Source organism: Mustela nivalis (assembly GCF_964662115.1).
Source record: "Mustela nivalis genome assembly, chromosome: 18".
In the NCBI taxonomy this organism is placed as follows: domain Eukaryota; kingdom Metazoa; phylum Chordata; class Mammalia; order Carnivora; family Mustelidae; genus Mustela; species Mustela nivalis.
In genome coordinates this window covers 22,172,810-22,199,849 of record NC_139037.1, presented here as the reverse complement: position 1 = coordinate 22,199,849, position 27,040 = coordinate 22,172,810, and the positions used below count along the sequence as shown (strand labels likewise).

Genomic DNA, 27,040 nt, shown 5'->3' with positions numbered 1-27,040 from the left:
TTGCAACACAAAGGTTTTCCAAATGAATTGCTAAAATTATTAAAAATCTGTGTGAACATTTGTTGGGATTTGTTACAAGCTACCTATTCAAAGGGGAGACAAAGTGCAGCCCATATTGAGAGAAATGGAACAGATGGTTAAAAACAAGCAATCTGATATTCCTGGACAATTACAATGTTTATGTGAATGAAAGAGAGGAGATTAGATACTTTTTCACTCCCCCCCCCTTCTCATGGAACATTACTTTGGAGTTTTCAAATAGCTTTTTCTTATTATTAGATAGCTTTATCCCAACATTACCATATAAAAAGGCAAACCAAAGGTCATTTTCAATTGTTACTTTTTAACAAATAAGAACACTGAGGCTCTAAGAAGTTAAATAACTCTTTAAATTACTGTAGGTTAGTAAGTGCTTTATTTTCTTCCTAGAATTTATTACTACCAAGGAATAAATTTGCAAATATGTATTTATCTTTTAGTTAAATACAAGTACAATAAAGTCAGGTTGTCACTGCTTGATTTACCTCCACATCACCTGTGACTAAAATAGCAACTGTCTCTTAGTGGGTTACAAAAATAAAATGTATGTTGTGTGTACATATGCAGTGTCAGAAGAAAGAACTGAACCTAAGGCTGCCTTTTTTCTTTTAAAGATTTTATTTATTTATTTGACAGACAGAGATCACAAGTAGGCAGAGAGGCAGGCAGAGAGAGAGAAGAGAAGCAGGCTCCCTGCCAAGCAGAGAGCCTGATGCAGGGGGCTTGATCCCAGGACCCTGGGATCAGGACCCAAGCCAAAGGCAGAGGCTTTAACCCGCTAAACCACCAGGTGCCCCAGAACCTAAGGCTGCTTTATTCACAAAGCCCTGACTTCTGAGGAGTTTTGGTTGTAGTGATGTTGTCCTTGCAAGAATTTGAATACCTGAATCCTATCAAGAAATTCAGTTCTCTCTCACATAAAAAGAAAGTCATACAACAAACCAGAGCCAAATGGGAATCAAAGTTTCATTTTATCCATAGATGTCTAAGTGGCTAATATTCTAATTCAGATCCCAATTAAAGAGGCTGAGTAAAAACCCTGATCAAAAATAAAGCCTAATTACAACCTTTTTTTCTCCCCTCAGTCTAAATAATTGAGAGCAATATGCTTATATGCTTAGCTGTAAATGGAGGAGAATCAGAAACAGGAGGACCAGAAGGAGGAAAGAGAGACTGATACACCCCAACAATGAGACTGAGCTCAAATACACTCTCTCATTCAGGCTGTGGAAAAGTTAGTGTGGCCATTGTGTTCTGTTGGTCCAGGACCTAAAATGGCTGTTTAACAAGTGGATGAAAAAAGAGGAAGCACATGAAAGAGTTAGGGAGGAGTCTCATTTTTTAATATATTTTTTAACCCTTTGAGATAATAATTCCACTCATTATTAACTGCAGCCAAATTCCAGTATGTTTTGACGAGTCTTATCACCAATATGTTTCTTACAGGATAGGGATAGAAAGGGAGGTTCATAAAGGACTTCAGTGGGCATATCTTGTGCGAAAGAAGGGATATTTTGGTCATCTCTTCCTACGATCTTCCCTTAATCAATCCTCAACCAAAAACCCATTAAGTGAGCAGTTTCCTCTGGTTTGTTGTTCTAACACTGAGGAAGGATTAAAAGGAGGGACTGATTCTCTAGAGGCCAAAATAAAAGATATCAGTACCTAAAGTTTGCCTCAAACCATATTTTTCCAGTACGCCTGTATACAACATTGTGTTTTGGTATGCTACACACAAAGTTTACAGTGTCTCTCTCTTCTGGAAAGACAAAAATCAAACAGCGGTATTGGAAAAAAAAAATCACTGACAATATGAGACAAAATTGTAGAACTGAGCAAGTAATTACACCCGTCATTCAGTCTGATAGTTTAGCTACTCTGCATGCCCTTTTCTCCAATAAAAGTGATATACACCCCATGTGTCTTGGTAATTGCTTCTGGTCTTCATTTTGGTTTATGGAATAGAAAGTCTTGTTAAGTGCTGGCAAGGTCCTTAGAGGTTTTCACAAAAGGTATAGTTGATAAAGATTTACCAAGCACAGTTTTACCAAGCCATCATTTTTATATGTAAAAAAAGAAAATTAAAAAAAAAAATAAGGATAAGGAAGACAGAATGAATAATCCATGGTCACACACCTCAGTTACTGGCAACAATGATCTATAACATGGGTAAACTAAATCCTAGCCTGTTCATTTTTTATCTCATATGCTCACACAATTAATCTACTTCCAATTCAATATTTTGGATTTATTGTGCTGCATCCCTGATTTAGCACATACACATTTTTTTTTACTTCCATGACTTTCTCCAATTGAATAACCAAAAATATGCACACTTAAAATGCAGTGAAAGAGACCAATAATTATAATTTACTCTCATAAGAACTGTAGCTCAACCTCCCTCTGGGCTATGTAGGATTCAAATATCTCTCAAAAATGGCAAGGTAGAAATAATTCAAAAGTAACCTATGTTCCTCCTCATTGTTCCTGGTATAAAAATCTCCCCTTTCTTTCTTTATTCTCTTTCAAGCACTCTGTCATCTCAACTCAGTATCTTAAGTTAAAATATAAAAAGTAAATAAAGCAGGAAAGAGAAGGAAAAAAAATAAGTATCTAGGTTTTTGTATTTTAGAACTACAGTCCTCAGGAAAACTATGAACATCAGGGAATAGAAAAAATGGAAGAAAAGAAATAAATGGACACAGAAAATGAGCAAGTCTCCTTTCCCTACTCCCCACACCACCTCTTGCCTGGATTGTGGAAAACAATATTATTTTCTGTGAAAGCAGGATGAAGAAAACAGATCACAGCAGAGTCTTCAATAAGTCCTATATGGAGATGCAAAAAAAAAAAAAAAAAAAAGGCCTATTTCTTGTTCCCAGAGCAGAGTCTTTAGAGGACAACAAGACATCAGAGACAGAAAGCTTGCATGGTCAAGGTAGGCAAATTGGAACAAAGTTACCCAGGTGGAAATGCTTGTGTCCCAGCAGGACTCAGAATCAATATAGTATTCTAGTGCCTCCAAGTGGTAGATTTATGTACTAAAGAAAGCATTCAAAACTGAAAGACAAGAATTTAAGATTCTAATGTATCTGAATGAGGATCTATGTGCACAAATTGGAGAATAGAGCCATCTGCCTTCCCAACCCTAAATTTAAGTTATGTCCAGCCCTTCAGAAACGAAACGCGGACAGCCAGCTTCTAGCCAAAAATTTAAAAATAAATAAATAAATAAATAAATAAATAAATAGGAAAGCTTCAAATAGACCAAGATTAAGTTTCTGCCACCACAGTGTTATAATGAAGATTTACAATGGAAATAATCTTGATTTAACTCATTAAAAGAACACAAAGAAAAATATGTCTTTGTTAACTGAGGTCCATACCTGTTGTGAAAGTAGCAATCTTCTCCCATGATCCAACACTCTGACAAACTTTGTCATTTCTCCAGGCAAATTCTGCAATAAAAAAATTACAGTCAATCATCTACCTCAAAATATTTGTTGTATGCCCTTAAAGCAAACTGTTTTGCTATCAGACAGATGGACACTGACGATGAGTCAATCTGTGAATATATACATGCACATTATGGTCTGCCATAAAAGGATATATGGAATTTATAATCTGATAATCCTGTAAAGGAAAAAAAAGCATATACCAATAACTGTGTAATTCCCATGCCCCTTCTCTGTTAAATGTTCATGTCAGTGCTATTCTATCTTTTGGTAAACTGCATGGACCTACTTCTATTGAGCACATGAAGTCCTCAACGCTTCTCAGGCTCCCACCTGACCCCAGAAGGCTCACATCTGTCAACATTGCCTCTTCTTGAAGAGAATGACAGAAAAGAGAATTCTATGAATCAGAATATCCCCCGTTATCAGTAAACAGTATGTGTTCAGTCTTGTGTTTATCATAGAGGTTGACAGAAACTCCAAATAGAAAATGCAGAGAAAGAAAGAGGGGAAGAAGTCATCATTTGATTTCCTGGTAGAGTTAGCATGCTGGAAATGCAAAACATGTGTTTTGACTCCCCTTTCTAAGCAGTATTAACTTTTCATAATCTGAGGATGCTCTGTATAATACTTACAGAGACTGCCTTGCATTTTGCAATTTCATTTGTATTTTTATGGCTTATTTTTTAAAAATGTCTGATCCACTAATTAAACAGTAAACTCTACAAAAACAATGACCACACCTATTTTCTCTGCTTTACGATTCCAGAAATTATGATAGTAGATAACACATAGCAAATAAATGCAAGATAAATAATTTTGAATGGAATTTTAAATTATTTGTATTCTAAATTAGAATTGTTTCATTGACTCAATCAGCCAGTTGGAAAGTGACTAAGAATCATGATATGTGTTGGGTAGAGATGTATCCAGTATTGTGTGTGTGTGTGTGTGTGTATGTGTGTATTCATATTCATATATATCTATATATCTATATATTTATGAATAGTACATCTATATATGCATGAAATATTACTCAGCCACCAAAAGGAATGAAATCTTGCCATTTGTACCAACATGGATAGAGCCAGAGTATATTATGTTATGGATAATAGGACAGTCAGAAGAAGACAAATACCATATGATTTCAGTCATGTGGAATTTAAGAAACAAAAGAAGTGAACATAGGGCAAGAAAAATAGAGGGAGGGAGGGAGGGAGGCAAACAAGACGCTCTTAACTATAGAGAAGAAACTCGGGGTTACTGGAGGGGTAGTGGGTGGGGATGGACTAAATGGGTGATGGGTATTAAGGAAGGCACTTGTGATGAGCACTGGGTGTTATCTATAAGTAATGGATCACTCAATTCTACTCCTGAAACCAATATTATACCATAGGTAATTAAAATTTAAATAAAAACTTAAAAAAAGAAGGACATTTATTATGTTTTAGACTGAGGGGGGAAATCCCAGAAAGGAAAGGGATAGACAGAAAATAGGACTCCAAATTCTGTGTGTAAATTCTACCCAAATCTCCCTTTGTCTAGTAAACTACTTAATGATAACTGAAAAGGTCAAACAAATTAAAATAATCTTAGACGTATCAAGAATGATTAAACTACTCCTGTAGTTTTCTCAAACACCAAAATATTTTGTAAGAAAATATTCCGAACAAATTCACATCAACAAATTTGACAATTTAGATGAAATGGACAAATTCCTTTAGAAAATCAATGTATAAAAATGAAGTAAGATAAAACAAAATCTGAATAGTCCTATGTGTATTAACAAAATTGAACTTGTTAGTAAAAAAATGTTACCAAGAAAATGTGAGCCCCAGATGCATTCACTGCTGAATTCAATCAAGCATTCAAGGAATAAATAACCCCAATCTTACACATAAACTTTCAGAATATATACAAGAGAAGGAAATTCTGGATTAATGCCATGAAGCCAACATAACACTAATATCAAAAACTTGACAAGAGATTATTTTCTTAAAGATTATTACTTTTAATAAAGATTATTATTTATAGATTATTTATTTATTTATGTGACAGGCAGAGATCACAAGTAGGCAGAGAGGCAGACAGAGAGAGAGAGAGAGAGAGAGAGAGGTAGAAGCAGACTCCCTGCTGAGCAGAGCACCCGATGTGGGGCTCAATCCCAGGACCCGGGTATCATGACCTGAGCCAAAAACAGAGGCTTTAACCTACTGAGCCACCCAGGTGCCCCAACAAAACATTTTTATAAGATCAAATTACAGATTAATGTTCCCCAAGAACAGATGTGCAAACATCTTTAATAATTGTAAATTAGGGACGCCTGGGTGGCTCAGTTGGTTAAGCCACTGCCTTCGGCTCAGGTCATGATCCCAGGGTCCTGGGATCGAGTCCCGCATTCGGCTCCTTGCTTGACAGGGATCCTGCTTCTCTTTCCTCTTCTGCCTGCCACTCTGCCTGCTTGTGTGTACTCTCTTTCTCTCTGACAAACAAATAAAATCTTTTAAAAAATTGTAAATTAAATCCATCAATATATTAGGATGATAACATACCATGATCAAACAGTTTGTTCCAGAAAAACACAGAATAGTATTTGGAAATCAATTAAAATAATTCACCATATTAACAAAAGAATAACCATATGTCAATGAATGCAGAAAAAGTATTTGATATGTGTTATCACCCAATACCCACCGAAAATACAAACTTTCAGAAAATTAGGGACAAAATGATCTTGGTCTTAGAGATAAAGGGACTTATACAAAAAACTGAGAGCTAACATCAGAGTTAATATGGAAAGTTTTCTAATAATATTGGAAACAAGGCAAAGACCTCTACATGGATCTGTGTAACAGAATGGGAATACGTGTGTGTGTGTGTGTGTGCATCTGTGCACACATTGTGTTTTCAACAAAGCTGTCATGGTAATTTATTAGAGAAAAAGTTTTTCAGCGAACTCTGGGTGGAAGGATTAGATATCCACACAGAACAGGAAATAATAAATTTGGCCTTTACCTTGCACCATATGTACAAATGAACGAAAACTGATCATGGTCCTCCATATAAAAGTTTAACTTGTAAATCTTCTAGAAGGAAACATTGAAGAAAATCTTGATGGCTACAGAACAAGCATTATTATTCTTTTTTAGACAGGATACACTTTAAAAAGTACAATTTGGAATTCATAAAATTTTTTTAAAATGTTACCTCTTTAACTGGTACATATTTGTAAAACATTTCTGATAAAGGAGACTTATTCAGAGTAAAGCAAAAACCTAAATATGGGAATGGACAAATGATTTAAATAGACTTAATGGAGTTCAGGATACCCCACACCCATATAGGGCACCTTGGCATACTGAATGAGCTAAAATAATTTGAGAAATAGAAGGTGCAGTAAGAAATTTCTGACCTTCCTCTGAAGGAGTTCATAAAATGCTCTTGTGAGACATGCCCTCCCTATAACCTGGAGAAAAGGAACATTCTTATCTCCATGGCACGTGGAGAAATCTGGACAGGACCTGGTTTGTCCCCTAGTTGACTACACTTAGATCACATCCTTTTCATCCGACCATGTTTTTCCATCACTTTGGTTTTCATCACGTTTAGCATTAGGACACTCAGGTTTCACTGCTTCCTTGGGTCTTCTTACCTTTCTAAGGCTCTTGTGTCATGCAAAACCAGTATTAAAAACCTTTGTGTGCATATCCTGTGTCACAGGAAATCAAGCCCAGAACTTAGAAGAGTAGAGGAAAAAGATAGTTTCCTTCCATACAAAAATACCCCACAAGTGAAGAAAAATGATTGAACCATAAGGGGGAAAAAAATTCAAAATTATTACACATTGGGGAAATGCAAACTAAAACCACAATGGTATGCCACTACACACCCAGTAGAAGGTTTAAAATTAACTGAGCTGATGGTACCAAGTGCTAGCAACAACACTGACAAGAGCTCACATACATGTTAGTAAAAGTATTAAATGGTAATACCATTTTTTAGAACTCTTTTGAAGTTTCTTTAAAAAAGTTAAGCATGGGGGCACCTGAGTGGCTCAGTGGATTAAGCCTCTGCTTTCGGCTCAAGTCATGATCTCAGGGTCCTGGGATTGATCCCCGCATCAGGTTCTCTGCTCAGCAGGGAGCCTGCTTCCCCCCTCTCTCTCTGCCTCTCTGCCTACTTGTGATCTCTGTCAAAAAATAAAATAAAAAGAAATCTTAAAAAAAAAAAAGTTAAGCATGCAGTCACAATATGACCCCTATTTAGCAAAGATAAATGAGGATGTATGTCCACATGAAATGGTGTACATGATAACCGCAACAGATTTATCTTTAACAAAAGACTGTATGCCCTGGGCAAAGGTAAAGTCATATGTAATGACTGGAGGTTCAAAGGGTTGGATAGACTACAAAGTGACACAAAGAAACTTTGGGGGTGAAGCAAGTATTCTGTGTTATGGCTGTGGTGATGGTTCTGCCAACTGTGGTGACTGTATCTGTCCAAACTGACTGTTTGTACAATTTAAATGAATTCAGTTAAATATATATTACATGTGCTTATAATATATATAAAACACCACAATAAAACTCATTAGAGGAAAAAAAAAACTACCATGAGTAAACTTGAGCTCTGGACACCTAACTTTAGCAAATGAATTAGTTTATTCTAATTTCCTCTCCAGCAGAGAAGTCCCACTTACAGTACTCCAGGTTGAAAGATGGATATAAAATGAAAAATTGAGTGATTTAAGTATATAACAGGACTTTAACAGGGAAGATACATAATATTCATTTTCAAAAATAGAAGAGAATAAGGCCAACACCCAGAAACAAGAAAGAGTGGGGAAGAGAATGAAAAGAAAAAGAGAAATAGGATAACAGAGCCATTCAAATTCCCAATCGAGCCAGCCCTATCTCCAAACGGCTTCCACCTCTTCCAACTATGGGATGTTAGGGGTCCGAAGCGTTTGAGCTGCACTGAGTTGGGTTTTGGCCACAGTTTATCTATAATCAATCTTTTGTGTACATGCCTATATCAGTGTTCTGGAAGGTCTTTTACAATTTTAAAATTTCTGAACAAAACTTATTTGATACTTTCAATAAATGGTGTTCACTCAGTTGGCTATCCATGTAAGAAAACTATATCCTGCCCTCATCTCTTATACTCAAAAATTAATTACTGATGGATTGCAACTCTAAATATCAAAGACAAAACAGTAGAGCTTCTAGGGACAAAGAACAGTGAGTATCTTTATAAACTGAGGTACTTATATATACATATATACATGTATATATATTTCATCATAAAACCTATACATATAAATTACTTCACAGTAACACTATTCATGTTAATTAAGCATGGAAAGCTTATGGGGTGTTCTAATGGTCTGATTCTTAGTCTGCATGCTGGTTATGAGTAAATATCCAGTTCATGAAACTTTATCAAGCTCAATACTTATGGTACATGTACTTTCTCCCATACATAAAAACACATCACAGTATCTGGCACAGATACAGTAACTAGCAAATGAGTAATATGTGTCATCATTGTTGTTATCATGGCCTATGTCTTCACTGGAGAGGATGGTCTGAAAAATGGCTAGTGATCTCTATGTCCTACTTTATACTGTGCTTACACAAGCACTTAAAAAATTTTACTTTTTTTTAAAAAATTTCATTTTAACCTTCCTTTCCTCTTCTTTATTGTAAGTTCCTTAAAGCAAAAATTATGACTTATTCTGTCTTTTTAAAAATTTATCTTCACCCTACAACAATATTAGTGAAGGAAGACATGTGCCTGCATTCACACATATGCAAACACACACACACACACACACACACACACACACACACACACTCCTGTAAAAAGAGACCCTCTCATTCTCTTGAATCCTGAATGCAGGTAGGGAATTTTACAAAGACACACAGTAAGAATGATCATCACTCACTTCTGCAGTGTTTTGACATTTATGTGGCACTAATATAATTGTAAAAAATAACGCAACCATTATTGAATCATTATTGGCGTATTCATTTTTTGTTCATTGGTTGAAATCTGCACCATGTGCATGTTAAGAGTTTAGTTAGAGACTTAGGTGCACAACATTTTATTCCCAGAAGTAAAATGGAAACACTTAGAGAAGTTAGAATAATTACTGAATATTTTAAAAGTGCATGTGTGTAAGCATTCATGTTCCCCTGATTCTCTTATTACATGATTTAGCCTTGTTTCTTTGCTTTTTTCTTTAATTCCACATGAGCTAAGGGGTTTTTCTGTGCTAAAAGATAGCGCTTAGCATACAGAGAGAATCCCAAGCACCGCAAAACGTATTTTTATCCTTATTTATTATTAATAGTAATGATAAAAATAACTACAATTTATTGATTGCCAAACCTACAACCACCACTGTGGTAAAAGATTTATATTAGAACAAATTCTTATTCTGATATATATATATATATGTGTGTGTGTGTGTGTGTGTATATATATATACATATATATATATATATATATATGTATATATATATATTATTTATTTATTTATTTATTTATTTATTTCACTTCTACAGATGAAGAAACTGATGTCCAGGGTAATCTAAAACATACTCAAGGTCCCACAATAAATAAGTGGCAGAACTGAGATTTAAATACAGAATCTCCTGACTTTGTTCCACATTTCAAAGCAAAGATACTAATTCCAGAATAACTTACAAATAATTTGTTTTCTTCCTTTCTTCAGTTCTTCATCCCTCTCCTTCCTTCTCTTTCTTATTTTCCTTCCCCTCCCCCCTTTCTCTTCTAAGACATTGTTCCCTGCTGGTGAGATCAAAGGAAGGGTTTACATTGTAGGTTTAATAAAGGCTCTGTAAGGTAAACTGGGGTTTCTGTGGGCTCTCAGGAGGAAAGAATTTAAGTTGGGGGGAAAAGGAAGAGCAGAGCTCAGAGAGGAACGTAAATGTGGAGCACATAGGAACAGAGAATAATCCCATTTGGACGGAGTATAAAATTGATCAGAGTCAGTGAGAGGAGGTGGGGCCATTTTGAAACCATCCCATCATTAACTTTGGCCTTGAGGCTGGATGTGTACAAGGTTGTGGTTATACCCCGACTCCTGGTCCTGTTGGAAGTAAAACAATGATGGCTAGTGGAACATTCATTTCATAATGACATCCTGGTGAGAAAAATGAACCAACAAGAGTTTGCTTTGCAGTAGATTCTACATGCTTCCCTCCAAGTAAGTTCAAACATTGTGGACTTCACCCACCTCCCACTGCAACTCGGGGCAGGGGTTTCCAGGAAGGTGGGTGTGAAAGGTGAATGAAGAAGAAGAGTATTGTAGCAGTGACAGAAATATGTTTAAAAGAGTGATGACAACCATCACCAGCTACTGGCTATCTACAGAAGTTTTGCAGAACAGAAACAAAGACTTGTGGAGATGTCCAGAGATCTTGCGGAGAGCTATGGGCATAAACCTTGGGTGCCTTTTTTAAGGAAAACAAAGCAAACAAACAAAACTACAATGAATATTGCCAGTCAAGTCAATCAGTGCAACCTATGAAGTCCCATATGTGATTTCTTTAAGCCCCAATTTGTGAACAGCCTGAGTCATGTGGAATCAGAAATGATCAGTCCTATAAATACCTTTGCAATCTTATAATTCTTCTTCCATTCTTCCTTTCTCCTTTCTTTCTTAACTCCCTTCCTTTACTCCCTCCCTTTCTTTTTGCTTTTTTAGGAACGTAATCTTGTGGGGCACCTGGGTGGCTCAATGGGTTAAAGCCTCTGCCTTCGGCTCAGGTCATGATCTCAGGGTCCTGGGATCAATCAATCCCCGCACCGGGCTCCCTGCTCAGCAGGGAGCCTGTTTCCCTTTTTCTCTCTGCGGGCCTCTCTGCCTACTTGTGACCTCTGTCTCTGTGTCAAATAAATAAATAAAATCTTTAAAAAAAAAAGAAAAATGAATGTAATCTTGACACGGTCTCTAGAGATGATAGCAGGAAAATGAGATGGTAAGCAATTCAAGGGTAGATATAAGCAATTCAGATTTAGAGTTTGTGTGTGTGTGTGTGTGTGTGTGCACATACACATGCACATGTGCACCCTAGAAAATATACTGAAATTCAGCATGTCTCAATTTCCTCTATTACTGTAAGTAGATGAATTCTTGCCATCTGCCTGGCTCTGTGCATTAACTCAATCCTCACAGACATTATCTGAGGTAAGTACCATCATTTTCCCCATCTTGCAGAAGCAGCAATTGAACTATAGTGAGGTCAAACTACCCCAAAGTGGCAAATTCAGGATGTTAAATAAGGTCACTGTCCTAAATTGCCCATTTCAATCAGAAAGTCAGAAAAAGGTAATGATGAAAGACGTTGTCATTGGTATCACACAAACTGTGATATTACCAAGACTTTAGTTTAGTGGGTCAATTTTTTGCAATAAGCTGGTTTTTCCTACCCATCAAATGATATATCTTAGGAAAATACTCTGTGGTTTGCCAGCCACTGTGATAAATGGAAATATAAAATGCTGGTTGTCTTCCAAGTGGTTTACAGTTTCCAAGAGCTGATCTAATTTAAGTAGTTGGAGAAAAAATTAAACAAACACAATTTGGTGGACATCTCCTTATTTTGTTGACCCTGCTCAGACACAAATGATGACTTTCCACTCAGCTAACTGTGCATTTGCAAAGCTGTCTTTGTAGACATGGTAGACAGAAAGCTTTTCACTGTCAAAACAAAGCTACTAGCTGTCTTCTCCGGTTATCAATGTTTTTAACACTAGCCATTTCAAAAGGAATCAGCACCAGTGGCTAGGAAAATGCCTGCTGGGAAGCCAGTGGCAAAAATCATCTCTTCTTAAATGAGAAAATATGTGACAAATGCACACTTACAATAGTGAATTAGAATGCCTTTGGCAAGTCTGGAAGTAATACAGTGGAGCAGTATTTTTGACACTAAGTGCATACTCTTTATTTTGAGTTCAGGTATTAAATGTTAGCAAGGAAGATGACAATGAAAATTGGTTGAATACAAACATTGCCTAAGATGGTAAAATGAGCCAAACTTTATTGATATCAGATCCACCTTGTTTATATCTTTCCTAATGCTATTTTCATCACATCCTTATGCAAACAGTGCCTATGTGATATCCACTTTATAGAAAGGAGGACTGCAGTACATACAGAATCATTAACTTTCTCAAGACATATACTAGCCTTTGGAAAGATAGAAGAATCAAACCCAGGTGGTCTCATACTGGAGCTTATGTAATTACATACTACACATCAGTGTCTCTCTAGTAACGGAAATCAGAGTCCTTCTTTCATTTAATATTCATACTAATCTTATAAACTATATATGGCCAATATTATCTGTAAGGAAGCACAAAATTTCAGAGGGATTAGCTTTCCCAAGTGACATAGCTAATAACGAATCAGAAAAAGATACTGACCTAGAAGGTAATTTTTTTCTGCTAATACTGATTATTCTGAATCACTTTTTTTGTGTGTTGTTGTTAGGAAATAATTATTCTTTTCTGAAATGCATGCAATGAAAACCTAATCCTAGTCATTCATGAAGGAGTGGTAAGCAAGATGTTTAGGCTAGTAAGAAGTTTAATTGTCATGGTTTCCAAATACCTTAACAATTTCAAAGCCTTACCAAAAGAACTTTCTACTGCATTTGCATTCTCTTTCAAAGAAAGCTCTCATGTGATTAGTGCTTTGTCCCCAGATGACAAGTTGCAAATGAGGCATTTTCCTTTAAAATGTTTTCAACTTGGGGAAATCATTTATCCAAGCAGGAGACTCTCCTCACTGACCCCAACACCTGGGAACCAGAAAACTTTGATCACCAAGCAATACTTCCTTGCATTTCAAAGAAATACCACAAAGGAAATTAGCATTGCAAGGTTAGTACTTGCACCGGAGAGAAAGAATATTATTCTAAAGCTTTAGTATCTAGCCAGAGTGAATAATCACAGGTGGTTTAATGCCTCTGGCATTTACATCCCCTGGACTTACATGCTGATCTTGAATTAAAAACTGTATCCCTGTTATTTATTGAATCTTAACCTTAATGAAAATGTTTGACAGTAAAACAATGGGCATTGATGTTGAAACTGAAGTATCCTTGCCACCTGGCTAATTGAATATCACATTTGTAATTAATTTGTGACCTATAGCACCCTTTTCATGGTGATAGTTATAAGTGTGCATATCACCTCTAAACACCAAGTGAAGAAATATCACTTTCTAGAAGCTGAACTTTGTATGCATACAAAAACAAAAAGGTCAGTTTGCATTATACAATTTAATGGTTTTCTTTGCTTTCTGGAATATTTATAATGCCAGTGGGTGGGTATCACTAAGTTGTTGCTGAAGTCCTACTGGAAACCAGCACGGGTGTAGCTCTTGGTGTTGGGAGTGTGAGCCAGAGAGACACCATTCCTGACCTCATGGAATTCTCCCACAATTGGTTCTAGCATTTCTTCCTCTTGGAGAAATCTGATAAATTGATACTCATGTCAACCACTTTTACTCCAAAACGAAGCATAAGAGGTGATTCTTCCCCAAATCCACTTCCACAATAAAATTGTGTTTCCTCAATTTACTGTCAGAACCTTCTTATTAGAATAGTTTCTAATTATCTTTTTCTCGGGCTGATTTCCAAATCAGTCCAATTTCTTAGAAAGAAACCTGGTCCAAAAAACCTGGGGACTTTCGTAGTTCAAAAAACATAGCTGTTTACCTGAATGTGACAAGTCTAACCTCTTGTCTCCAGGAGCCATGACAATTATGGTAAAGATGGTCCGGCATTTGGAGACCAGTAAAAAGAACATTATTTGTGATACTCATTGCAGACTGTAAGGAAGACTTTATTGAAGAACATTACAGCAGTGGTAGGGACCACTGTAATGGAGTCTTACGGTGGGGAGAGAGATTGGGCTCAACTCTGAATACTGCGTGGGCAACTGGGAATATATATCCACGGACAAGACTGAGGGTCAACAGATGGAAACCCCAGAGCGTAAGGAAGAATTCTTGCTAATCTAACCCAACAGGATTCTTGCTGAAGGCAGGCCAGCGTGATCAGGTATCAACTATTTTAGTAGCTGAAAATCATTCCAACTGAAAGCAGGACTTTGATAACAAAAATGGCCCAGAAAGATATCTAAATATTCAAGGTATCTCCACTTCAGGGATATATAGGCTTTCATTAAAAAGAAAGAAAAAAGTTTCTCTCATATGATGTCCTATCAAGTAACAACTTACATAGGTCTTTAATTTGAATTACTTATTTGCATACCCTACAAATTACTTATAAAGTGATACTGAGTACCACTGTTGTCTCCTAGAAGGAAGAAAAGAGAATGAGAATATGAGAGAAGGAAAAAAAAGTAAGAAAAAAATAAAAGTAAACAAAGGAAATATTTCTCAGAATTAAAAGGGAAATAGCTATTATCAAAATCCAAAAATTCATGTCTCTCTTAAAATACACGACGCAATCTAGATATGATTTCCAGAAGATGATAGAACCAGCACACAATAACCAAGTGTAAGGACTCCGCATTTCCCTGTGTGGATAAGTATATGTTGTAAAATGTAAAACATGTATACAGTTGCTCCATTAATAAGGTGCCAACCCCTGCAGAACAAAAAATATATGTAGAACTTTTAGTTCTCCAAGAAACTTACCTATATACAGCCTACAGTTGACCAGAAGCTTTATCAATAGCAAACAATAGCAAACTTTGTATGTAATATGTATTATATACTGTACTTTCACAATAACATGTTACAGAAAAGAAAATGTCATTAAGAAAATCATAAAGAAGAGAAAAAACATTTATAGTACTATATTGAAAAAAACCCGAATATACATAGACCCGCACAGTTCAAACCATGTTGGGTCAACTGTGCATAGAGCATGCAGATACATATGTATGGGGGCATCTATCTTGGACAATAAAGCTTTCCTTGGAGGTTCAATTTTCTTTTATCATAATTTCACAAATAAGCATGCTGAAAATATAGACAAATAGATGTGAACTGCTTTATTACTAATTTGGCATTTTATAAACACACGCTGAGTGCCGAGAGCTAAAGAAAGGTCTACGTTTACTAGAAACAAAGAGGTTACAGGGCTGAAATCTATGTGTGAGTCAAAAATGTGTTCCAAAGTTCTCCTCTAGCATTCATGCAAGTGCTAGCATCACATAAATGCTGACTGCATCTCGAGGTGCTGTCGATTTTACCTTAAAAATAGATTTGAATTCATTTACCACAGGGCACAGAGGAAAGAAGAATGAATCAGGAGGATCTCAAAGTGAAGATGCGTAGACCCAAGAGACAGAAGACATACAGGAGGTAAAATGTAATTTTGAGGGGGGAAAAATCATGAGATAAGATTGGATTTTTCAGTATAATTTTTCTGAAAATGCAATTTGTAACAAGTTATATTGTCTGTAAAAGAATCCCTACTGCACTTCTAATGTGCTTTTTTAGTATCTGAAACATAAAAGCACATCGGAATACATCATGTGCAAACCATGGCATTAAACAGATTAGAAAAACTAAATGTCATACAGTAACATGGTCGGTTCTTGTGCAGTTAATTTAGTAGAAAGGCAGAGAATCGCTGCAGGAAACACTTTCTGTAGTTATGCTCCCTGCAGCTAAAATACCTTGTATACCTTTTTTTGAAGGAACAATAACTTTGCTGAAGTGATAAATTTAAAGCTTATGTGGTTTTAGGATGGCACCTCAGCTAAATTATTCCTGAAGTGGGTTGTATATTGAGAGGCATAGATGTTAGAACAATTGAGCAAGGTCCCCAGCTTCCTCTACGGCCCAGAGTCCTCTGGCCATCACGTCCTTTATTAGCCTCATTGGGTATCATCTATTCCAATGAAATTAATACCTTGAAAAGAACTACTTTCTTGTCATTGACCTCCCACTCTGCGGAGTCTCTCTCTTTAAGGTTCTTGGTTTTTACACAGCCTTATGGTTAATGCACCACACAAAAGGGGCATTTTTCTACCTTCACTTAAAAAAATAATACACTGAGACTTGACATTATCTGGCCACCAAGTTAAGAAAGTTAAATTGAGCATCACGTATTCTCCAGTGGTCTTAAAGCCAAGTCTATCACTCCTGTTAATTAGAGCTTTTCATGTGGGTTCTGACTGAAATCACCTTGGTTGCTTTCTTCAGCTCTCACCTAATTCTAATTAATCCCCTTGGATCATTACCCCAGCTCCAGCCTCCCATCGTCATCCCTACCTCATGATTCATCTCATTCGAAAAACTGATAAGTGGGCTACTAATATCAGCTAGGTAAGATGTACAATTGTAAGCTCACCACTACGCAGTTTGCTAATGATAAAGGATGGCCCTCCTTATAGCAAGCATTACAGAGTATCATTGCCTAATGCCCTTTAACTTGGGTAATTAAGCACATCAACAGTAGTGATAATTTTTTCACAGTGGGGGTTAAGGAAAAACTGGAACAAAAAAAATGTACCTTGCCCTGACCAAGCTGACATCTCTATAAAACTTAAGCAGACTTAATGAAAGTGCTTTACATATCGGTGACTAAGCAGTAAGCATTCTCTTGGCCTTCTGAATTCAGAACAAAGTCCACTTGTAGACATTTTTAAGCCTGATCAATGATATATGAGGGGGGGAATGATGACCCCATCCCAAAGATGTCCATACCCCAGTGTCTGGGGCATGTGAATAATATATTACATGACCAAAGCAACTGTAGATGTCATTAAGGTTTTGGATCTTGAGATCAGGAGATTATCTTGGAATGTCATGATAAGCCAAGGGTAACTTCGAGAATCTTAAAGGTTGTGGTCAGAGGGAGACATATTATCAAAAGCACAGTCAGTGACATGCAAAGCTGCTGGTTTTGAAGATGGAGAAATGGAGAAAGACACAAGAAATACATCCATCTCTAGAGGGTAGAAAAGCCAAACAGCTTGTTTCCTAGCAGCTCCAGAAGGATTGTAGCTGGGCTAACATCTTAATTTCAGCTCGGTGAGACCCCATGTTGGGTTTCTGAATGTACAGAGCTGTAAGATTAAATTTTTCTGCTGTTTTAAGCACTAAATTTGTAATAATTTGTTATAGCAGCAATAGAAAACTAATGCAGATGGGAATTTAGGAGAACATCTCCTTCAGTGTAAGAACCATAAGGGGCTTATTAAAGGTTGTATTCATAGCACCTATCAGTGTCTGTTGCATAACAGAAGCTCAATAATTATTTTTCAATCAATAAGTATTAATTGACACCCTACTAGGTGTCAGTGACTTCGTGTACCTACTATGATAAGAGCATTTTCTCATTGATGAGAAAATTGAAATTCATTTTGGTGAATTACTAGTTTTGGCCATGTAGCTATAAAACAAATTAAAAATTCAAATCACAGCTTTTTTGACAGGATGAAGCCTATGGCTATAAAAATGTTCCTAATTTCTGTAATTTTCACCTAGCTTCCTGAACAAATCTTTTAAAATTTTGGTCCTTATTGCGCATCCTCCAAATTTTTACAAGTGATAGCTATAGCTCTTCTCGCTCTTTGAAGAAGTTACAAATGAAATGAAAAAGACACTTGGAGTTCTTCGAAGGGTAAAGTAGATAAAACTAAGATGTTTGTTAAAATAAAGAGAGCTAACATCTACATGATACTTTCTACTTGCCAGCCATGGCTCTATTGACTTTTATTTTACTTTAACATAGTTATTCTTCCAAAATAACTGTAAAAATGGCGTAGGAAATGAAGGTAGAAGAAAAAGTTACTAAATTTCCTTATACCTACAGCCCACTGACAAGTTCTTGAAACAGTCAGAGTGACATTCCTCTAGAAACTCAACTGCCTAGATGTTCACTCTTTGCTAAGGGCAAAAGGCAATCCTAGCCTGAAGACCCTCCCCACCCCGCCAGGATCCTGTAAGTCTACTTTAACATATAAAAATTCCTTTAGAAATTTCCTTTATCTCTAAACCCCTAAGATACATATTGGCAATCAGGTCCCAAGCATATTGTCCACTGATAAACATCTGAAGGGTCTCATGACCTTTTCCCAAAAATAGCTAGACCCCTCAAGGTCCTGAAAACCTTGCTTCTGAATTCCTTAGAGACTTACGCTATCCCTAACCCCCTCCCAACTTGAAAGTATATAATGGGCCACTCCTAATGACCCCAGTGCAGCTCTTTCTGCTCAGAGTCCTGTCCCCCTCCTTTAATAAAACCACCTTTTTGCACCAAAGATGAATCAAGAATTCTTTCTTGGCTGTCGGCTTCAAACCCTAACATCTTTCCTACATTGAAAGGTACATGTTATTGGTTGCTTCACCTTGGATAAACAGTCAGAGGTAGTAATACTACTAATAAAATAAGTTCCTTGAGACCATGTTTTAGGAATGCCACGAGTGGGATACAAACCCATGAAATATGGCACCAAAGGTCACATATTTCACTAAAGAACCTTTACCACAAAGGGTTCTGACATAATGTCCTCTAGCCAGGAACCTTAGCCTTCTTTGCAAAAGATTTTTGCCAATCTGTTGAAAACTGTGGATTGGCTTCCACAAGATAAGCAGAAGCATATTGTGGACATGTAAATTTTTATGGAGTGTATTTTGGGAATCAAAGACATAAGATTAGGGAAACATACATGGTAAAAAATAAATTCAGGATCTCAGATGCAGGATCACAATCAAATTACTTTTACAGTTGAATTTTGATTTGATATAGAGAGACTGGTGAACTATCACAGAGCCAATGAAATGTCTTCTTCCTTTTTTCTCTCATTCACTTCTTGACCTTTGCCACAAAGTTCTACTAATGACTTTCCTCTCCATTTAAATTTCAAATAGTGAAAAGATTCTGTATATCTAAAAATGTTACTGGCAAAACAACAGCAAAAAGCTATAACATATACACTAATTTGAGAACTTTTTTTTTTTTAATTTTCAATTCAGTAGCATGTACTGGAAAGGACTGATTATGCTATTGTCATGTTAAGGAATTTTGAAACATTATACATTTCTGAGAACCAGCCTCCATCAGACAAGGTCTGCAGATATCTGGATAGAATGAGATATTGTTAGAAAAGCACAGGTTTAAGCAGCATTTGACCTACATTATGGCAATATATTTGAATATGAATGGCATTGTGTAGTTGCTAGCAGGGGTCCTGCCATTCTTCCACATGTTTCATCTACCACCCACCTATTAAAAAGCCTCTTTTCTTCCATGAGTGGATGATCTCTCTGTTTCCAGATGGATCCTAGGTTATGAAAAATGAAAATCCAGATTTGCATGGCAAGTGATTTCAAATATAACATTGCACATGAAATGATGAATTAATCTCTGTCTGTCTGTCTCTTTCTATCTTTCCCCACCTCCTATCATGTTACTCACACAATATGTCAATGCAACTCTTCAACTCTAATTTCTAATAATAATTGATGAAAGAGAATTCTTGGTAGAGAGTACTGCCACTCCTTTGAAGGAAGATAGCACTTATTCACAATGGTCATCTGCTTCTTTAGAATTGTGAAGCAGAGAAACATTAATTGCCTATCTTTAATAAGGAATTGAAGAAAGAGATATCCACAGATATATACTAGCAGAGAGAGGTGTTTATGAATTTGTAACAAAGGAATACACATGGTTTAGGGATGTAAAACAAATAACAGAATTCTAACATTCCTAAAGAAAGGTTGCTACTTATCACAATATGAACATACGATGTTCATACTGAGTGCTCAGTCATTAGTGCATATCATTGGTTTCTACGGACTGAATACTGGAGCTTTACACTTCACTGGAGTGAAGTTTAAAGCTTTTGTGTGTGTGTGTTTTTTTTTTTTTTTGGTCATCATCTGTATTATCACAAATCTAGATTACTGACAATGAACATTTCACTTGTTAATAAAAAGAAGAAAAGAAATAAAATGTAACTCTTTATAGGCCATGATGGTAGAGATCAAATTTATCTAAGAAACAGTGAATCACAAATCCACGATTCAAAAATTCAATATTGGGGGGCACCTGGGTGGTTCAGTGGGGTAAGGCCTCGCCTTTGGCTCAGGTCATGATCCCAGGGTTCTGGAATGGAGTCCCACCTCGAGCTCTCTGCTCAGCAGGGAGCTTGCTTCCTCCCTCTCTCTCTCTGCCTGTCTATCTGCCTGCCTATGATCTCTGTCTGTCAAATAAATAAATAAAATCTTAAAAAAAATCAATTTTGGGAAAAATTATAATTTCCAAAATACAATGAAAAAGGTTATATGTATTATCTATAGGAGAAACTATAAGAAGTTTCTGGAGGCTGTGGAGAACCTGCCCTAGCTCACTGCCCTGGTTTGTTTACTTATGAATAGGTATGTTTTATAAGTTTGTAAGGGAAATCTGCCTTTACTATGTTCCTAGCATTTAGACAGAAAAAATTATTCAGAAATATATATATATTTTTCTCATACAGGGAACTGACATATATTCCTGAACTAGGCTTAAAATAATTTTCTTCTCTGAAAACCTGATAGACGATAGTCATGGATATTTTCTGGAGACAAGGCTGGAGGTGAAGGTGGGGTGGGAACTTTATTAATCTATGCAGAAGTGATCAAGGGATTAATATTGACTGAAATGAGCAATGAGCAACAGCTATTGTGTTTAACCTAATGTTCAAAATAGAAAGACATATATGTATATTTATCTTTTCTCAGGCAAAGATAAGAAAGAAATATGGGAACAGTTTAATCCCCTCTTCTTCTTCTTTAACAAATTAACTCTTGCCAGTTTTGTTTTCTGTTTTGTTTTGTTACATGCTTTCCTCCCTTTCGAACAGTATAATGAGTTTGGGGGAGATTCTTGCTGAGCCTCTTGGTGGATGATGTACTTAGAAATCTGTTTATGGGACTGTCTGATAGGACCATAGGGAGCTCTTGATGAAATATACAAGGAGAAAGCAAAAGCTTATCTCAGCTTATCCTGGGAGATTACAAGACATTCAGAAACACCAAATTTCTTCTGGCTGGAAGAAAACTGATCATTTTTGTGCAAATAGGGATTTGATTTTATGCTGCATGTGAACATACAGGAGAAGTATGGCAGCTGATGGTAAATACCTTATGGAGGGTAGGCTAAGTTTATTTAAATTAAAAAAGAGTATGTCTTGGAGGAAAAGAGCAGGCCTTCTTAAAAATATGAGAATAGTTGATAAGATCTTTCCTGGCTGTTTAAATTCAGCTTCCCATTAAGTTTGGGACAAAACCAAAAGAAACATTCTATAATGCTAATTAACATCATAAAACATAAATAGGTAGTGTAGATCTCATGGGTAATATTAAATATATGGTCATAGTCAGATTCTGCAATATGGTAATAGTGGTGCATAATTCACTTACAACTCCAGTTCAAAAGTTAAAAAAAAAAAAGGAGTAAAAAGAGCTACAACCACAACAATCTGTTTTTAGTTACACATTATGAAAAACATATAAATTATAACAGCAATAATCTAAAATATGAGGGGGAGGAAAAGGAAAAGTATAAAGTTTACAAATTATATTAAGGTTAAATTGTTATAATCAGTTTAAAATACAGTGTTATAAGTTTTATATAAGCCTCATGGTAAACACAAGGAGAAACCTTATAGTAATTACACAAAAGAACAAGATAAAAAAAGTAAAAGCACACTGATGCCAAAAGACATCAAAACACAAAAATGAGAGTAGGATAAGAAACAAGGAAAAACACATCCACAGAGCAACCAGAAAATACAACAAAATTGCAATGCTAAGTCCTTCACTATCGATAATTACTTTAAATGTAAAGAGATTAAATTCTCTAATTAAAAGAAAAAGAGGATGGCTGAATGGATTAACACATGATTCAAGATGTTGCCTATAAAAGACTCACTTTCACCTCCAAGATACACATGAACAGAGTAAATGGATGGAAAAAAGACATTTCAAGCAAATGTAACCAGAAAAAAAAACCCCCAAAACAAAAAACAAACAAATAAACAAACAAAAAAAAAAACCCAACAAACAAAAAATCCACACAGGGTAGTTATACTAATATGAAGCAAAATAGACTTTACACTAAAATGGCAAAAGGAAATAAGATCATTAAATAATGATTAATAAGTGAATACATCAAGAAGATATACCAGCTGTAAATATTTATGCACCCAACATTGGGGCACCTAAATATATGAAGCAGAAACTAACAGAGCTAAACAGAGAAATAAATAGTCATATAATATTTGGAGACTTTAATACCCCACTCAACAATGCATAGATAGTCCAGACAGACAATCAAAAAAGAAACAGCAAATTTGAACAACACTATAGACCAAATGCAACTAACAGATATTTACAGAACATTTCATACAGTAATAGCAGAATACACATTCATTGCAAGTGCTCATGGAACATTTTAGACAGACCGTATGTTAAGCTACAAAACAAGCCTTAGCAAACTAAAGACTGAAATCATACCAAGTATCTTCTCTTACCTTGGCTGCATGAAATTAGAAGTCAATAACAAGAGGAAACCTGGAAAATTCACAAAAGAATAGAAATTAAACAGTACTCTCTTAAACAACCACTGAACCAAAAGACAAATTAAAGTTTTTTGACCCAAAAACCCAAAATGAAATAAAGCAACAACACAACAATAAAACAAAACAAGAAGAAAAGAAACACAACATCCCAGAATGTTACAGATTAATTCCCGACACCCACAAAAGCTCTGTTGAAGTCCTAATCTCCAATACATCAGAATGTGACCTTATTTGGTAATAGGGTCATTGCAGATTAGTTAAGATGGGGTCATACTCGGATAGGGTGGGATCTTAATACAATATGACCAGTGTCCTCCCAATATGATGATGTAAAAACAAAGAAAAAGAATGTCATGTCAAGGCAGATGTGAAGACTGGACTCACACAGCTGCAACATAAATAAGTTCCAAATTTTGCTGGTGACACCAGAAAGTGAGAGAAAGGTATGGGGCAGAGTCTACTCCAGAGCCTTTGTCCTAAAAGAGGGTGTCCCTGATGACAACTTGAGTTTGCCATTCTAGACTCCAGACATGTGACACAATACATTTCTATTATTTTAAGCCACCTAGTTCTTTGTACTTTGTTACAGTACCCCTAGGAAACTGGTACATTGAAGAAGATAGCTAGTGGGATATGTTCCCAGGCAAAAGCACCTCTAATCTCTCAATTTCATCTTATTATTCTTTATAAAATTCTTTTTATCATCTCAAAAATTCCTTTTTTGTCTTAGTATTCATAACCCTCAGATATTAGACAGTTATACACCTAAGATTTTTTATAGCACATATTTAATTGCTGTGATTTCTCACTATAAATCAACTCTCAGTCCTTAAAACACGTCTAATGCCAATTGTGCAATACTTTCCTATTGCAAGGAAGTAGTAATGAGTTCCCTCCAACAGAAAAATGTCACCAAGCTCCAGTCTCTGAAATATTGAGACAGAGCCAACTGCCTCTCTGCTATACATCATAAAGCACGCCTAAAAAAGATACACGTCACGTTTCTTTTTTTTTTTTTTCCTTACTAGATTGAGGTGCTAGACATGTTCCTCTGTTAGACATGTGCCTCACAGACTATAATCCAGTTTATAGAGAGTGTGAATTGTAATGTATTTAACTTTATGGGGACAAGTTTTGTTTTCTTTTTTTTTTTCCCTTCAATAGTGTTGCACATTGATTTTTTATTTTTAATTCTCTGAGGCTGTTTGAGAAATCAGTGGAGGATCTTCTGTCACAGTTCCTGAACAATTCTTCACTTGACTTTCTTTTGCTACCATTTGGTGTCACTTAAAAATTTCCATAAGATGATGCTTTATTGCTCTTTCACTGGAAAAGTCAGATAGATTTATATTCTAGACTGATTTATCATGGACTTCAGACCAACACTGCCTAAAGGGAGTTATTCTTCCCTTCTGACAATGTGCCATGCCTACCAAATGGTCTCTGAGAATAGCTAGTCAGCAACAAATGATTCAAGGGCCAGGCACTGTGCTAGGGGCCAGCATCCTATATGAGGACAGGCATGAACCTTCCTTGATAGAGTTGAGTTTCATTGTCAAATCAGGAAAAGGGACAAAAAATAAGTAACTGCCATCATGCAAAATTTTATAGCAGAGATATTTATAGAGAACACCCTAACCAAGCATTGCTTGGTCAAAAAAGATTTGCTTGAGTAAACAATGTTTATGCTGAGATTTCAAGTAAATAAGTATTAATCAGGTATGATTAATACAATTTTCAAAATGTATGTACTAGATACTTATAATTTTAAAGATTTCAAATTTCAAATTAATACAATTTTCAAAACGTATGTACTAGATACTTATAATTTTAAAAATTACTTTTATTTTTGGATTAAAAAACAAAAAGATATTATATAAATTTTCTAAGATAGTGTCAGAACTGGGGTTTCTAGGAGGCCCGTAACTCCAAAGCCCGTGATACTGACCGCTACACAACACTCCTATGCTCCCTGCTCCCTGGGAAGTTTCTTTCCCCTATTTTTACTAAAAGTTCTTCTCAGTTACCCTATTTAGTAAAACTTTTCCTGATTATGAAGTCTTCCAAATGAGATAGTCTGATCCCACATCTGCAAAACCTCTGTTGTTCTTAGTGTGGATGTCCTTTATTTTAAGTGAATGTGTGCATGTGTAATAATAAAATTATTCTGAGTCGTCTTTCATTCTTCTAACTTTATCCATCATATATGTCTTTGAGTTCATTTAAATAGTGGTACTGGAATAAGGACCTATTTCAGTGTCCACAGTTGGGCCCTCAGACAATGGGTCTATTACCACATATTCAGATGAATGTAGTTTCCTTCCAGGTACTTTGGAGGGCTAATGTCAGGTCACTGGATGGGTCCCTGGGTGGGAAGTAAAGGGCTTAAACCATTGACTGAGCAGGGCTGGAGGCAAGTCCCAGAGGTGTTTCAGGAAGTACAGTCAAGATTCAGCTCTGCAGATCTGGCTCTGGAGGCATGAATGGGCACGTACCCTTCAAGGACCCTGGTCAGACGAGAGTGCTCCAGCTGGGTGGGGAAACGCTGTAGAGAGGGCCAAATGGACTTTCTGAGGTACAGACAGAAGTATCCCCCACTAGACCTTTGGACCTGCAAGACTATCTGTGGACTGTGGGTCGAAGGGCCTGGAAGCAGCCCTAAGGCCCTTTAAATACCTCTAGGGGCACAAAGAATCTCTTGCAATAATATCCAACTTATATTATGTGGCTAGAATGTGCTTATTACTGAAAACAAAATTTTCCTCTCTAAATATAGTAATATTTTTCCCCAGAGAACTATTGTATAACCATCAAATCCTGATCACTCTTCAGCATTATTAATTTGAGTTACAAAGATATCACCATAAGAACATCTCATTTCAAATACAGAGGGAAAGGAACCTGCTCAAAAACCTAATACAGGGTGCCTGGGTGGCTCAGTGGGTTAAGCCGCTGCCTTCGGCTCAGGTCATGATCTCAGGGTCCTGGGATCGAGTCCCGCATCGGGCTCTTTGCTCAGCGAAGAGCCTGCTTCCTCCTCTCTCTCTCCACCTGCCTCTCTGCCTACTTGTGATTCTCTCTGTCAAATAAATAAATAAAATCTTTAAAAAAAAAAAAAAACCTAATACATACAGGAAGAAGGGGGGAAAAAAAAGAAATCAGTGTTCTAGGGTCAGGAATAATAGGCTTTGTAAGAATGAAGTTTAAAAGATATATATAAAACTAAAGTCTTCCATCCCAATAACATAACATTGCCTAGAAGTATCAGCTTACTCTTGTATCCTATGAAAAAGTCTGTCTTTACCATAGCAATCCCTGCAAGATATGTTACCTATTACACTTCAGAGGTATGAAGAGATAAATGGGGCTGTGGTCTCTTTCAACAAAGAGCAATTTATTTTTATGAAGCTTTTTCCCATATGGAAGACTAGGATTTGACATCCCTCAAGAGTATCTTCCCCAGCTACCCTGACACCATGTAAAAAGGGAACAAATAATTCCCTATGGTGCCTTGGCTTATACAAAGTTTTCTGATTTTATAAAGTGCTTTTATTCTATTGTGTTGTATAAAGTACTTAGTGAGGACATATCCTAGGATGCGGACATGCATGATCTGTTTCCTTCCACCTCTTGGGCATTTTGGCCCTTCCTCCATGCTCTGTGCTTGCTGTCCTCCATTTGAGGCCCAGAAGAATACCGAACCTTGAGCTTGTCATTCCATAGGTTTTGGGCTGCTTGGCTTAGCATATGGTCCTTTATGTTTTCTATCACTAACCCCATTTGTGTCACTCATAGCATTACATTATATTACATATCATTACAGATATCTGTATTTTATTTGCTTTGTCTCTTCAAAATAGAATCCTTCTATGAAGACAAGGGTCATATCTTGCCTTTGTGCTATGGTCTAGTACAGCACTGGAAACTTTCTAAGCATTTATATCTATAAGTGGAATACC

The 27,040-nt window shown here is 36.3% G+C and overlaps 1 long non-coding RNA gene across 2 annotated transcripts in view; it reads right to left on the bottom strand.

The window, feature by feature from the left end:
- The window catches only part of LOC309853866, a 354,063-nt gene that overhangs the window by 267,882 nt on the left and 59,141 nt on the right, over positions 1 to 27,040 (bottom strand). The window contains exons 2-3 of one of the 2 annotated variants that reach the window (XR_014306016.1): positions 23,034 to 23,073; positions 3,426 to 3,497 (exon numbers count right to left, since the gene is read on the bottom strand). This is a non-coding gene — a long non-coding RNA (uncharacterized lncRNA). The remainder of the gene's footprint in view (positions 1 to 3,425; positions 3,498 to 23,033; positions 23,074 to 27,040) is intronic. The other variant, XR_014306015.1, reaches the window with a different exon arrangement.